The following is a 13,034-nucleotide window of genomic DNA, read 5'->3' on the forward strand; positions in this document are numbered from 1 at the left end:
CGCCGGGACCCCGATCCTCTCCTGTAGGGTTCGTCGGGAACCGTCGAGTGCGCCCTCTAGGACCGCGTCCACGACTGGCGAGCCTAGACGCTGAAGCCTCGCGAAGGACTTTATTTGATATTCGGGCGACGCGCGAGAAAGCTCCAAGACGCCCAGGCCCCCTGCTCGATGAGGGGCATGAACAAGTAAGTCAGGGAAAAAGTGCGGTAGGTGGAGGATGCGTTTAACCTCCTTCCTAATGCTTCTGTCTAGTGCAGAAGCAACAGGCAGTACTGAGAGGGAGCTGGAGGTAGCATGTAGTAAGTTTGGCACCAGTAAAGAAGAGGTGCAGTGTAATTTTTGAAAGGGCTTCAAGTTGGCCAAATTGATTAGGTCCAGTTCCTTCTGAAAACGTTAATTGAAGTCCTTGGTGGCTTGTTGACAAAGCAGTCAACGCCGAGATATCTAGTGGGCTCGTTCCGGCTCTTTAGGATGACCACGGCGTCTCCCAGCCGAAGCTGGGGGATGTTATTATCAAACCATTTGAGCCGGTGAGCCTTATATCCCCATCCAAAGTACTGCGTCTTTTTTGGGTTGTTGTCTAATCCAATTTTCTTGAAATGATGCTGAGCTACCTCCAGGTTCCTTGTCAGTTTCTCGAGGCTTGAGGCGACTAGAATAATATTATCGGCATATGCCATTGCGGCAGGAGTCGAACCCTCTATGTTATATCCAAACCCTGATGAGTTGAGCTCGTGCGGAAGAGGATCAAGCGTTAGGTTGAACAAAAACAGAGAGAGGGGGTCGCCCTGCTTGATCCCCCTCCGCACGAGGACTCGCGTCCCATCCGTGCGGCCCCTGTAGGAACAAGTAAACTGATCAGCGTACTGATCTGCGATTGACTTCACGTAGTCATCATGTGCCCCGCCCTCCCTTAAGGTGCGCTCACACCAGCGGGAAAGCGCGCAACGCAGAACGTTTCCCGCACGCCACTTCCCGCACAAACCGGTTTTTCTCCCGCAGACAGGCTGCTCTGCCGTCCCGCAGAGCGATGGGTCGGGTACCTATTTTTGCCGTGCCGCTGCCGAGAACAGCCAATGGGGGCCGACCGTGAACCGTGACGTCGGTCCCAGTTCAGTGACCCCATCGGCGGAGGCAGGAGGCTGCGCGCGTGCTGCGGGACACTCGGCGGTTGCTCGGCGCGCTGTCCTGTGTGTTCCCGCCTTCTGTCATCGTCTTTTTTCGCTGCCCCTTCAAGATGAACATGCGACTTGGGGATTTTTAGCGGTTCCTGGAGTGTATTCGGTCATATCCTTTTCTTTATGACAAGATGCATTGCGACTATAAAGACACGGATGCCAAGATGAACCGATGGGAGTTAATAGGACTGGAGTTCGGCCTGACTGGTAAGTTTATTTTGTTGTGGAGTGTCTAGTATACGGTGTCGACCCCGGTGTCGGTCAGCATGAGGAAAATTTTTTTCTGCAGCTTCCGAAGCATCATCAAAATTTAGAAATGCCAGGGATCGCTGGCTTAAGATCGTCAGCGGCACTGACTCCACGTGTCGGAGTGCGGCACCAAAGTGGGCGCTCTTCCCCATAATCGACGGCATGCTGCGAAGCACGCCGCACTACGCCCTCAGGTTAGTATACCCACACCTTTGCCGGCATGTTTTACCGCTTCAGTTTGAATCTTCTGACTTGGTGCGTAGCCACAGTGCTCCAAAAGTGCCTCCGCTACCCTCTTCGCAGTGGGAAGCAGAAGCAGCGGTGTATGTTCCCTTCTTTGCTTGCCATACGCGAACTTTTTCAGTGCCATAGTTCTTTCTCAACGTCCCGTACCGCTTATTTCCATGCGCACATTTTCGTCTGCACTTTCGCAAAGCGTGCTTAGCCCCAATATATCATTGAAAGGCTAGCTAGAATTGGGCGCTACTGAGCACCGCCTCCGGGTCCCTTTGTGCTTGCGGCACTTTGCTTCGATACGCGTCCGCGTACGACGGTTTATATGCATATACCATGTTTCACAACATAATGCCAGGTGCGATTTTTTAAGATTCTTTGATATCTCCCGCGGAATATTGCAAATTCCATGTTCTCAGTTCGCGTAATATGAAAGTTTGTCTGGGATAGTTAGAAGCCATGTTGCCTCACTGACAGTGCTGTAAACACTTATCCTTTTTTTTTCACCTCATGACCACGACAAACATTCCAAATAAAACCGGGTATGTATGGTTATGAACTGCAGCTGAGATTTGCATGCATGCTTGAGCACCAAAATGTTCTAGCCTGGCGTCTTGTTATGCAGACAATCACCAGGGCCGAGTCAGCCAAATTGCAGCAGTCTTGCTACCACAGAAAGGTAAGCATTATTGTCTGTTTGGCTGGCAAACGTATGCACTTATGTCAAGCTTCTGATTGTATTTTGAGCAGCGTTGAGGCAAAGTGAGAGGATATTTCATTGTTTCATGCAATACTGACACAAGCCAGAACTCTCCATACATGGAGCTTCTGGAACTGTAAGTACACACTCAATAAGCATGTATGAACTGTGTTATACAGCATACACTACAGATTTGAAAATTTTTGTACCATACATTTGTGCTTCTCAGTATGTTTTCAAGCAGTGTTGGTACAAGGAGAGTACAAAGAATATCATGTTTCAATACATTTATTTGATGCAGTGCTGATATAAACAGCCAGAGTCCTGCAGAAGCGCAGCTTCTCACATTGTAAGTAGACACATCCATGCGTAAGTCTATATCATGCTGCAAGTTCAGTGAACTCGCATTTTGTACAATCCAGGTACGACGACACAGTTGACTCGGAGGACGACGACAGCAGGTAAGCATCTACCATCCTTTTTACTGACATTTGCAGGTATTTTGCGGTAAGTGATCAATGTCAGGAAATTCAGAAGTGCATTGTTTGTCACGCAGCCCAGCACCTGCTCAAGCTGGGTTTTCAAGGTCCTGTAGCCCTTCACCAGCTCAAAACCGGGGGCCACCTCCTCCAGCTGAGACTGGTGGGCAATACACGCCGCCGGCCAGGTACACAAGGAAGCAAACTTTGCCATGTAGTCATTTCTTGACTTGTTTTTGAGCTTTTTCTTCTCAAGGCTGTCCAAAGGAACACCTGCCGGAGGGCCACCTTCACGGTACGTACTTGCGAGTTTCATTCTTCCTAACAAAAGAGAGATTTAAAAATGGTGTGAAACAGTGCAGATTTCATCATTTTGCAGAAGGAGGAAGAGGACAGACGATAATTTTGAAGATTGCGTCAAGGCGACCCTTGACAAATGTGCTGGCAGTCTCGCAAGCATCACAAGAAAACAAAGGAATGAAGTTGAATGCGAAGACGACAGTGAGGCCACGGGCCGCTTAGTCACCGTGAAGCTGCGCGCTCTGCCACCAAGGCAGCGATCGCAAGCTATATTTAATATATCCAACATTTTGTATGAAGCTGAGCAAGATAGACTACAGTAAAGTAATTGGCCTTCATTTTGAGGTGAAATAAAGTCTACGTTTGTTTGAACTCAAGAGTATGATGCCTGAATTCATTTTAAAGAACATCTTTTAGAGCCGATGCAGCATTATCCTGCTTGTTTTACCTTCCGTCCTGCACGGTTGACGATCCTTTCTTGCCATGGAACTTTGCCATCCGTGACAAAATATTGTGCCAGTCTGTCGCGCACATCCATAGCAGACCTGCAATACATCGCAGCAGCTCAACATACACTCCATAAAAATGCTGGTGGACGCAGGCTTTCCATATTTACCTTGCAGAGTGGCAACCTTGTTTACTTATCACTCTCATTGCTGGAAGGTCATTGCCGTCTGTCCTCCATAAGCCTGGAGTTTCGTTTCCTTGCCAGTCCTCACTGTCGGCATAGCCAGGTGGGCTGTAGGCAGATCGTGGTAATGCGCTCTCCGACATCATGAAGTTATGTAGCACAACACATGCCTTGCAAATATTTTCTGTTGCTTCCTCTGATGCCCTAAAGGTCCTCCTTAATATTCACCATCTTGCAGCCATTATGCCCACCGAATTTGCAATGACCCGGCGAGCCCGGCTTAAACGGTAGTTGAAAGTTGCTCTCTGCTGGTACTCCTCACGTCCAGATGGGCTTAACCTGTGCTTCTGCAGTTCTAGAAAGGACAACATGAGGCATATTATTTGAAGGAATTTCGCCACTCCAAATCATTTTAAATTTTAACGAAAAGGTAAAGGAATAATGAAATATAAAGCAAATCATGGCTGTGTTTGACAACAGCTTTCTGTTCAGAATGGCGCTTTACAAAATGAATTGTGTCACCCAGAATGGCTTCTATCGTATACTTGTTTTTACAATAAAGTGAGCTTGGTTAGAAAATGTACTACTGCTTTTGAGTAAAAATATGTTGCCGGTTGCTGTAACAGAAAAGTGATTTTAATGTCAACTTCAAGGATCACAAGCAAAACCGTCTCTTTAAATGTGCATAATGCTGTTTGGTCCTATTTGACTAGGGTACTTCACCCAGATATTTGCTCTAAAATGGAAAACAACAGAAAAACTTCCTGGGCAGTAACTTCAATGAGCATCATGCAATTACTGGTTGTAAAATGCATAATGCTATTCATAAACAGGCTCACCACGACGGGCATAGGGACGCATGAGGAATGTTTTCAAAGGGAAGTCTTCATCCCCTACTATCACATAGGGAATGACACCTGCCGACCCGACAGTGGTGGGGGATGGAACACCACACAAGTCTTCGCTGAGAGTTTTGAGCAAATCTGATCGCAAAAATATACCAGAATCCCCTTCACCACCGTAGTGGCAGAGATCAACATATGTGAATCTGAAACAGAGTGGCATAAGAGAAGGAAATCAGTAAGCTAATAATGAGTGCTTCTCATTATTACTCTTTCTCTACAGATGCTCATGGTCTATTGCTGCATTTCTTACAGCATTCAGTCTGATTTGCCATTATTGTTTAGCATTGGTGCAACCAAAAGACCAAAGCACTGAGGTGTACATGGCTAGAACTAAGTTGAAACCAAGTGCAGAGAATATAGTTACCTGTAATGTGCATCACAGCAGGCCAAAAGAACGACACTGAAAGTTTTTTTTGTAGTTAAGATTCCTTGACCAGGAGTTATTTGGGCATTCAATGTTTACATGTTTGCCGTCAAGGCTCCCAATGCAGTTTGGAAAATTCCAATAGTGTTCCATGTCAAATGCAATCTGAAATAGACACAAATTTGGCAGCCATTAAGTGGCTTAGTAAACAATTTCATGAAAGTGCGAAGCGGGAATAGTGCATATAATGAGCAACGAAAATTATGCTGACATAAAAATCCTGATTTCTGCTTCCTCTTTGTTCAGCTGAAATAAGTTTCTTTCAGAAGCAATAATAATTTAACGAGTATCAAACATTTACACATAGGTCTTGCAAAACAAAAAAATTAATAGAAAAATTAATTGAAAGACCTCTCAAGATGCGGGATTTCACTGCGTAATCACATTACAAAAAGCACAGTAAGACTGACGCAGAGGAGGCACTCCGTGTAGCACTGACCATTCCATTAAACGTGCCCTACATGTCACGGCAACATGTATAATGTTTTAATAAGTTGTGCGGTTCGTTGGAGAAAAGAGATATTTGCTTCCCAAAATGTGTTCCTTCTTAATTCCAGAATAAGGGTTATGTTGAGCTGTCACCGCAGGGTGGAATAAAGAGTAACGTGAAAATTATAGTCGTCGATGCAGTGAGCAAGCACTGAACAGCTTTACATTCCTAGGAATGGGGTGGTAAGGTTCATATGAATGTCGCAACACATCATCTGTGGCCTCCATTTTATGTTCTCACACTCCTATGCAGGTGCTGTTCTTTCAGAAAACTAATTTCTCTCACCTTTTTCCATTCTATCTCAGTCTGAGGAAAAGGAACGTATGTATGCCACAGATTCTTCCATATTGCAGCTGTGGTTTCTCTTAGAGAACTGAAGCTGTCGATCGGCCAATTAAAATGTTGTACGACAAGCTGCGGAATGTGTCCCCATTTGCAAGAAACCTGGAAAACAATCACATATGTAAAACTAAATAAAAATTAAAACAACAAGGTGTCTAGTTGTACTGCATCGAAAGATCAAAAATTTTGTATTTTGCTCTACAAATATGAAAACTGCGGTGGGCCACGTACAACATTTCCTCTTCCCCTTTGACGAAAGAAAAGACTGCTTCGTCTTGTTGTTGCATGCTCTGCCAACGGCGGAAGAGCAAATTTTTTATACTGAACATTAAAACCATTATTATCGTGCTTTATGCATTCTTCTGGTCACAACACAACATGCACCTAATAAGCAGTAACTTGCAGTTTTAGCACTTTACACTTGTTTTACTTCATATTTCTGAAACTGGCTCCAACAAAATGTTTGCATCCGATAAAAACGTGAACCCCACGATGGGTTGTAAATAATGATTCGAAAAATACTCGCTCACGGCGGCGCCTCAACACCAGAAGCGTTCTGCTCCATCAGCTCTGGATCATGGGTTGAAATTCCAGTCACGCGAGACGTAGCCAAAAATAATAATTGCCTTATGCTGTGCGCAGTGTAATTAATCGTCACATGCTAATGAAAACTATCCGTAACAGCGCACCAGACTACATGGAGCAGCTTCAAGAAATAAATTTGCGGTAAGCTGTTAACCATTTTTATTAATTGAACATGATTAGCCATGGACACTCACCGTACTGTTATTGCCAGACGATCGTGGGCCGAAATCGGATCTCTGAATGGAGTCACCTGACGGCTGAGGCTGTGCTCGACGAAGCCCAGGAAAGTGTCAAAGGTGCTGGGAGCCATCCGAAGGTAGCTAAAAGGCGACCGGTAATATGTCAGTTATAACGCGTACGACGAGCACAGACTTTACGAATGCATCATAAGAAACAGCACTTACTCGCGGAAGTAGGCCTCGTCTTCCGCCCGCAGCCGTGGCAGCAAAAGGCGCGGCTGCCCTTCTTGCTCTCGACGACGAAACATGGGTCGCACCAAAAATCGGGACTTCCGTGCATTCCGTGCACGGCGACGGTACAGAAGCAGCGAACAAGCAAGTATGAGTACGTTTACCGTAGCCAACAGCTCATCGTTCGAACCAGCCATCCTCGTGACAAAAATTGGAGGACGCTTAAGCTTCGCCTTCAAGAGTGGGACGCGACAGCGTTCCCGTCGACCCGCCAAGGGGTATAAGACAATGCGCTACGGCACAGCAATCACTTACGATGCGCCCCGCATCGGACTTAGCGCCCACCTATCACGCGGTGAACGTCGAGCAACGCAGCGTTCGGCGCGACAACGAAACGTGCGCCTGAGCGAACGAAACGAACCAAAGAACTCGGTGTCTCGGAGGGAAAACGATCTACGCCAGCCAAACGTCGTGATCGGCACGGGCAGAGAGATAGATAGTAATCTAAACCGGAAGCACGGCGAAGCATCGTCAGGGGAGAGGGAGTCCCGCGACGCGCCTGGCAGCGGTCCCAATGCGCGCGCGGCGCGCCTCCTGTCGGGGCAGCGCCGTACATTGAGAGGAGGGGGTCTTCTGTGTTTGCCGCAAGATGGCTCTGCGTGTGCGGAAAGCGCAAAAGAAATGCAGCGGAAACGCACTTCGCAACTCGTGTAATTGTGACTTCTCTACGTTACATGTTCATAATTACCGATATACACCGCAGTATAACTTTCCACGGCTGGTTTCGAAGGCAACACCGCATTCACTAGAGGCGCGTTTGCACCGCTTGGAAGCATCGAACTCGTGGCTGAGTGGTAGCGTCTCTGTCTCACACTCCGGAGACCCGGGTTCGATTCCTACCGGGCCAATCTTGGAAGTTGCTTTTTATTTATGAAGAGCCTGCCGTGATTTATCGCTCACGGTCAACGCCGCCGACGCCGACACCCGACGCCGACGACACCGGCTTTTCTGCGACACGAGCTCCTTAACGCTATCGCGTTAAAAAGGGCGACGCGAGGAGAGCTAGCAGACGGTCAAGACGACACCGTGGGAAATCTGGTGTCACATGACCATCCCCTTCCTCTCTCTACTCGTTAGGGTCCTCCCTCAACGCCTCCTCTCTCTACATTCCAAGAACCGCAGCGAGAAAACGCGCGCAGTGTTATCGTCATTCCGAGCAGTTGCGACGCAGCGGCGTCGTTCACGCTTTGCCGCTGCGGGAAGTCTCCCGCTAGTGTGAGCGCGCCTTTAGAGAGGTGAGGAGCGCCTGAGTGCTAACGAAGTCAAAGGCTTTCCTTAAATCCAGTGAAGCCGCATAGAACTGACGGTTAAATCGTTTGGCGTGTTTCATGATGCCTTGTAAAAATAGGAGGTTGGACTATGCGGCCCTGCCCTTGGAAAAGCCGCTTTGGAGCAGATGAAACTTGTCATGCTGTTGCAGCCTAGCCACCAGCAGGCGCGAGTAAAGTCGGATGAGTTGCAGTGATGAGTTGCACTTCGGTATAAACACTGTCCGCGATAGGCGGAGCTCATCAGGCAGATGGTGGTGTGAGAGCCAGTGGTTCATAACGAGTGCCAGGACCTCTGCAGGGAGCTTGCGCAGCTCCCTTACTGACAGGCCGTCCGGCCCCGGAGCCGATGCCGTCCCCATCCCCTTCAATGCCTCATTAAGTTCTTCTGAGGAGAAACGGGGGCATTCTGAGGGCAGACTATTTTTGGTTCCCACTTCAGTTACCGTAGGTGATTCGCTATTGAAGATGGGATCGTAAACGGAATGGATAGCCTCCAAGGTGATTGGCTCAATGTTTCCTGTGTCTAAGATAAGCTCTTCGACCAAGACGTTCGGGCTTAGGGCGTACACGCGTTCGTGCTCCTGAAATAGGCGCTTGTACGCCCGCGAGCATTCGTCAGGCCGCCTCCTTAGAGGTGACTCTTCAGTCTGTTGCTTGCTAGCATTATTCCGCTTCCTCGCACGTCGCGAGCGCACCCCGAAGAACTTGTAAAGGAGTCTTAAATCTGACCTATTCAGTGGATGCTCAACCAGGTTGGCCGCCATGGCGACGTCGTCAAACCCGAAGGAAAGCAAAGTCGCGTGGGCCTCGTCTCTAGTAGGGAATGGTCTTAAGTTAATGGGAATTTTGGTGTCGGTCATCGGTGCGTCAGGCGTTGGTTGGGGTACATTTGGCGCAGGCAGCCGGGTGGAATCTTGGGCTAAGATTTCGCGATATCCGCCCTGCCTGCGGCGGCTTTTGATAGACGCGGCTGATCTGGATGGGTAGATCGCGGCAAGGGCGGCGTTGACGAGCCGCTCGCGGGCGGGAGTCTCACCTCGGCCTGCGCCAAAATTCTCATCTGCGGCTCCGTCCATCTCTGATATGAGCTGGCCGCAGGCCCCGCACACGATCTCTGCCTGCCCTGGTCCGTCTCTCCCCGAGGAACAGTGCCATCCGCTGGCGCGGGAGAGACGACGGGGAGCCCTGGGACAGCGCAACTATTGTGTCGGCTTAGGCAGGGCGTCATGAGGAACCGTGGTTTGGGCGGGGGTGGCAGGAGAGGCGGGCGGCATCTGCCCTGGTGTACCTGGACATTTCCGCACGGGAGTGCAGTTCTCCTCCCCTAGTGCCACTGGATCACTTCCCCCCGTGAAGGCGGATCGGGTGTCTGGTGCGGCGGGTGACTGTGGCCGGGGCGTGAGCCAGCGGCTGCCAAGCTCTACCCTCCCGGCAGAGAGTGGCGAGTGCCCATGTGTTGCGCAATACCCCGGCAGAGTCAGGCCAGACACGCCCAGCGGCCCAGTAGGTGTTAACTGGGGGAACCCCTGAGAGTCTTCCAGCTCCAATGTGCATTTATTAATCCCTGGTGGCACCCCGGCATCGCCGGCAGGGTGGTCTACCTCCGAGGAGGAACCTGGTTGGGGAGCTGGTTTCCTTTCAGTGGCGGGCGCCGGCTCATCCTCGCTGGAGGCGGAAGACGAGGGGAGGTGCAGGTGGAGTGCCTGCAAAGCCGCCTTGGGTGTCCTCCTGCCTTTCGACTGTGGTCGTGATCCACCAAAAGTTGGTAATATCCCGGTCCACTCATTGTCGCCACTGCCCTCCGTGACATTTAGCTCGCTTTTCACCTCAGCTGCGATGTTTTTGTGTTTATCCGAGGCGACTAGAGAGGCGATGTCCCATGTTGACCTCCCAGGGATCCACAGGCTCGTTCTGTAATTGGAGGCAGAGTCCCCCAGCCCTAGCCTGACGGACGCGACTCGACGGATCTCTGTTACGTCCCAATGGTGGGGTGATTTAATGTCTGATTTCGAGGGGGTATTAATGTCTTTGAACTAGAATTTCGAGGTGTCGGCCAAATTTCGGTTACTCAGGGAGGGGTTGGTGTTTTAGAAAATTCCGGTGTAGACGGGGGTAATAAGCCCACGGGGCTGCTCTTGGATGAAGGCTGTGGATGAAGTGGATGAAGGCTGGGTTGGCCATTCGATAACTTGTCGCTGCAAATCCTTTTGCGGCACTTGGCGAAGTGCGACGAAGCAGAATGTGAGGTGGGGTATTGAGCTGTCTGACAGGCTGTGCACTGCCAAACCACCCTGAGGTTGTGGGCTTTAATGTAGTGTGCCTCAAAATACACCCGTGAGGTGAGCGAGCTTGAGCACTTATTACTGTCATTGTTTATGGACAGGCAGGTTAGGACGATAGTGGATTCCGAATGTTTTGAGATTTCGCCTGTGTTATGCCCTGAGGCGGAGCCAGTGGTGAGGGCCCCGTCAGCCGCGCCGTCAGCCTGTTTGGAGTCGGACCCGGGTGACAGCGGCTTTCCCGCCCGCCTAAGAGCTGCAGAGCAATGCCAATAGTGAGAGGCTATTCCTCGCGAAGTTGCTTTAGTTAATCCACAGACAGAACATGTCCATCTGATGGAACAACCGTGCTGCTGGCTATAGTGCCGTTCCAAGGCTATCAATGTGCGTTCCGATGATCCGCAGTTGGGGATAATGGGTATTCTTTGATTACGAAGTTTGTGGCCATGAAGACAACCCTTGAGTAAACGATGGAAGCGAAAATACAGGTGCTTCTCAGGGGAAGTTGATTAAGTTGATTAAAATAGGAGTGAAAGTGATTTAATATGAAATTTCAGAGTCCCGTGCGGACGGTTGTGGTAGTGATGCGTAGGGGAGATGAAAAAAGAAGGGGGAGAACAAAAAATTGTAGGAAATGCGGGATTCGAACCTGGGACCATGGGATCTCGGCCGGAGAGATGGCACGGTCGGCTAGCCCGCTATGACCTGGGGCACTTTGAAGGGGCGTAGCTCCTCTCCTTGGCGTCGTACTTACGTGGCAATCCTTTCAATTTGTCCGGAAACGCGCCAAGAATGTTACTAGGACATGTGCCTTGTGGACAACACAAACGACCCCTTCGCGCCGTTCTGGCACGAGCCGCGTGCGCCCGAATCGGAGACGGCGAGGAGGGCCCGACCGCACGGAACTGCGCCAAGTGACGCTTGAAGTGTGTGGCACTGTACAGTGCCAAGGCTGGTCCATGCCGGAGATTTGTGGCGAGCCTCTGTAACCTATCGCCTGGGGGCAAGGCGTTGATGGTTTCTCTCACGAATGATGTCGGCCGTTCCTATAACAACCGACTTACAATCAAGGACAGTCACCAGGGCGAAGTTCACCAGGGCATTCCCAAGGTGGTGAACGCAGACCAAAGTTCGAATTGGCCGGGGGTTGTAGCGGACCCTTGTAATCCAGCCATGGAGGCCTCAAAATTGAATGATGTACCTGAGCTCAGACTGTAGTGGATCAGTTCGGCCGGGGGTCGTGGCGGAACCCTGTATGCCTGCGTCAGGGTGGCGTTAGCACGGAATGAGTGATTTACCAGACCAGCCTGAAGTGGCCGGGGAGCTTGGCGGACCCCTGTGATCTAGCTGCACGGAGGCCTGAGCACAGAATGGCGTCCTTGAGAGAGTTCATAATCGTACTGTTAGGGCCGGGGTAGGGTTGCGCGCCCCTGTAATCCAGTCTATTGGAGGCCACAGTGCGGATGTCGGTTCATCTCATAAGTCGTTCAAGGGAAAGGCTGGCGACCATTCATGGTCCAGAGGTGCCTAAACGATGCGGATTGTGGCGTATCCGTGTAGTCCAGCCTAGGTGGAGTCACGGCCTCTGGATGTGAGCACTCCCCACCCCCGAGGGGTGCGTCACGGGCTAAGTGCTAGTGGAGTCGGATGCTCGCACGGCTAAGCGGGGGAGCTCTTGCCGCAGCCTGGAGTAGGAGGGCTGCGGTCGCAGAGAAGGGGGAAAAACCGGAGCCCTTAGTGTCTCGGTACCCGGCCAAACGCACGGGTTGTCTACCCCCCTCCTGCTGACCCGGTGCAGGGAATGTGCCCTAGGCAAGTGGATCTGCCTTAGCTGCGGCAGGACCAGTCAGCTATACAGGGGTAATGGTAGCTAGATCCCTGTCAGCATGGGTCGCTTGGACGCGACACAGGCGGCTGAACTGGCTCTTGCTCTCAGCAGCTGAAGAAAGGGTGAACCCTACACCGGGCTGGACGTTGGGCTACCGGAGAACTGGCAAGAAATGATGCTTTGCTGGGCCTCGGCCCACCTGTTGCTGCCAGGATAAATTCCTGGCACAACTAACGCTATAGGTGAATCCTATAGCAAGACATGCTACCGGTAGCCCGGCTAGACCCCCTCGACCATCTGAGGGGGAAATATCACGCAACTAGCCAAATGCCTCGTCATCTAATTAGTGACGGGCATGAATGGATTAACGAGATTCCCACTGTGACAGTAAAACTGCCCGCCTGACACTGTCCTCGGAATAGGTCGCGCAGGCCCGACCGGCACCGCCCCGAAGGGAGACCGGGGGCCCATCGCTTGGCGCTAGAAGCGTGGACAACTCAATGGTCCGCTTGGCGCTCCACCGTCTAAGTAAAGAAACGATGGGAGTAGTGGTATTTCACTGGCGGCCACGAGGACCCCGTCGAAACGAGGCAGAGTCAGAATAGACTCAAGCTCAACAGGGTCTTCTTTCCCCGCTGATTTTGCCAACCCCGTTCCTTTGACTGTGGT

The 13,034-nt window shown here is 50.7% G+C and overlaps 1 pseudogene; it reads right to left on the bottom strand.

Annotated features, from left to right (window-relative positions):
* Positions 1-3,010: 3,010 nt before the first annotated feature.
* Positions 3,011-7,124, bottom strand: LOC139051824 (uncharacterized; annotated as a pseudogene).
* Between the last annotated feature and the right edge of the window lie 5,910 nt (positions 7,125-13,034).

This window comes from Dermacentor albipictus, unplaced genomic scaffold (assembly GCF_038994185.2).
Source record: "Dermacentor albipictus isolate Rhodes 1998 colony unplaced genomic scaffold, USDA_Dalb.pri_finalv2 scaffold_15, whole genome shotgun sequence".
Taxonomy (NCBI): domain Eukaryota; kingdom Metazoa; phylum Arthropoda; class Arachnida; order Ixodida; family Ixodidae; genus Dermacentor; species Dermacentor albipictus.